Raw genomic sequence first — 3,060 nt, 5'->3', positions numbered from 1 at the left:
GATAATATCTGATAGAAGGATAGGTTTTAGAGGCGACTTGGTGGGAGAACTGATGAAAAAGCTAGGCATCACACGTCAACACTCAACTCTATATTATCCATAGTGCAATGGTCTAGTGGAAAAGGTAAACGGCATTATCTGTAAGATCATCACAAAGTACGTGAATAACCACAAAAGTGATTGGGATAAGCATCTCATGTCCGCTCTTTGGGCCTACCGCACGACATTCCGAACATCACTACGTTTCACCCCTTTCCATCTGATATATGGAAAAGAGGCCATTCTACCCATCGAGGTGCAGATAACCAGCTTGCGAGTCATGGCTAGCCAGCTACAGTGCCCAATTGCCCATCTTTGCAACCACATCTTGGATCTAGAAAGGCTTCAGCTAGACAGGGAAGATGCGATCAACTACTATACGTTGCAAGCAGAATGATGCCGACTCACATTCAATCAAGGGCTTAAGGAAAAGGGTCTGAAGAAAGGCATGTTAGTATTGAGATACGACAACAGATTTGACACTAGGAAAGATGAGAAGTTTCAGCCCAGATGGGAAGGGCTATTCATCGTCAAAAGGAGATACGCCAATGGTAGCTACAAATTGATGGATGCAGAGGGTCGAATTCACAAGACTAGAGTCAATGGATGGAGGCTCAAAAGGTACTTCTTAAGGTTTGATCCGGAGTTCATAATAGATATTCCATAGGAGGGAGAACTCTCCAACTCCGCTGCTAGGAAATCAAAAGCAGAGCTAGAGGCATGAATGTCTCTAGCCAGAAGGGGAGGGCTAATGATGGCCGAATTTTGAAAACCTTGACCATGGGAACTAACCCCAAGAGGGGAGCTTAATATGATTTTTTTTTTAATTCCTGTTTGAAGGCTGCTGCCACCCCCCCCCCCCCCCCCCCTCCTCCTTGTCCTTGCATTCACAGAGGGGCCACCACCCTTAGCACTACCCTCTCTCTCTCTCTCTCTCTCTCTCTCTCTCTCTCTCTCTCTCTCTCTCTCCTTGAAGCTTGGCACCACCCTCTCTCTCTCTCTCTCTCTCTCTCTCTCTCTCTCTCTCTCTCTCTCTCTCTCTCTCTCTCTCTCTCTCTCTCTCTCTCTCTCTCTCTCTCTCTCTCTCTCTCTCTCTCTCTCTCTCTCTCGTTCATCATCAGCAAAACAAAATTTTCTCTCTCTCATCCATTATCATAAGCGCCAGCTCTCTCTCTCTCTCTCTCTCTCTCTTTCCATACACACACACACATACACACACACACCACCCATCTCTCTCTTCTCTCTCTCTCTCTCTCTCTATGTCGGCAGCAAGCTTGGTGAAATATCTCTCTCTCTTTCCATACACACACACACACACACTCTCACATACACGCACACATACCAACCATCAATCAATCTCTCTTTCTCTCTCTCTCTCTCTCTCTCTCTCTCTCTCTCTCTCTCTCTCTCTCTCTCTCTCTCTCTCTCTCTCTCTCTCTCTCTCTCTCTCTCTCTCTCTCTTTGCTCGATAGTGGTAAAACTTTCTGCTCGGCAAACCCTAAACATACCTGCAGCCGCTAGGTGCGAGGGCGGCACCTAGCCCTCCATGGCTGCCTCAAAAGCCCCGCCCTCCCCTCTGAGGAAACCCCCCCCCCCCCCCCCCCCCATCTGTAGTAGACACACGACATAGGCGTGCCCGTCTCTGTCGCACACCTCATCGACCTGCTCACGACCAAGAAACTCATACACGAGCTCGAGCCCGTCTTCGTCGGATGCAGCACGCCAAGCGAAGCAGCTCATACCCGAGCCTGAGCCCGTCTCTATCGAATGCAAATCTTGAGCCCGTCTCTATGGTTTGCAGCAAGTTTTAGGCCTCCGGCAGTGCCCTGCTTGACACCACTTCCCACTCACTCTTGAGCCATCCATGTGTTTGGCATGTGTGCTGCATGCGGCGAGTAACTAGAGGTGGCATATGTTGTGGGAAGCTTCATGTTGACAAGTGCTAGCGCAAAACGGACCCCAACTGCCTCTACACCAGGCCCGTGCACATAGAATTCATCACGGGGAGTGAATAGGGGGCACCACATAGCTTTAATCAGCTAGGACGAGGATAATAGCGATTCAAATAACACTAACACAACACACCGCAAAGAGAGAGAGAGAGAGAGAGAGAGAGAGAGAGACGTAGGTGGAGGAGATGAAAACCCTTCGAAATGTGAAGGCAAACTTGATTCAAGATGGTATTTACAAAACCCTTTGTTTCAGCGAGATGGAGACCATGGGGGGAGAGAGAGAGAGAGAGAGAGAGAGAGAGAGAGAGAGAGAGAGAGAGAGAGAGAGAGAGAGAGAGAGAGCGAGCACTATAGTGAGTTCTCTAGGGAAATTTCATGTGTACAGAGATCCTACTCATGTGCATAGTGACCCTTGGAGTTAGTGTATGTCCATGATTTCTCTTTCAAGTGCTGACCCCCTGATAGTGATCTCTAGGTGCTCTTTAATAAGTGTAGGCTGCTTAGTTTAGTACAAACCAATTAGGTTTAGGGCCCTAAGCCGGAGAGACAAAGCAGGCAGCCGAGTCCCGGATCGTTGACTGGTGCTTTATTTTAGGAGAAATGAGAAAATGATATTCTCCTAGGTGGGCCTTGGTGACCATCACCTAGAGAGATGTGGAATATACAAATGGTTTTTTGCAAAGTTTTGCTTTGGAAAATGGAAAATGAATTACCCTACGGATGTTTACTGAGAAAATGCATCGTGGATGAGATGCCGACGAATTGCAGGCTTTACTGGTGCGTTGGTGTAGCGCGCTTGTCAATTTTGGTGGGGCATGCCTTCGACGTCTTTCTTTGAATTGTTGACACCATTGCGTGTTTTTGGTGTCGTTTGTTGATGCGTCAATGTCCATTTTCGTTGCTTCTTTTCCTTCTTGTGCGTGCCGTGTGTGTGCGTTGTTGGTGCATCTGGGATTGTGAGTGTGTGGTTATGTGTGTAGGGTATGTATGTGTGTGTATGTGTGTGTATGGAAAGAGAGAGAGAGAGAGGACTGAATTTACTCCTTGCCGACACACACACACACACACA

The sequence above is a fragment of the Adiantum capillus-veneris genome, chromosome 5 (genome assembly GCF_014529385.1).
Source record: "Adiantum capillus-veneris isolate H3 chromosome 5, ASM1452938v2, whole genome shotgun sequence".
Lineage (NCBI taxonomy): Eukaryota > Viridiplantae > Streptophyta > Polypodiopsida > Polypodiales > Pteridaceae > Adiantum > Adiantum capillus-veneris.
The sequence above is the reverse complement of the archived record's forward strand: the minus strand, read 5'-3'. Positions refer to the sequence as shown.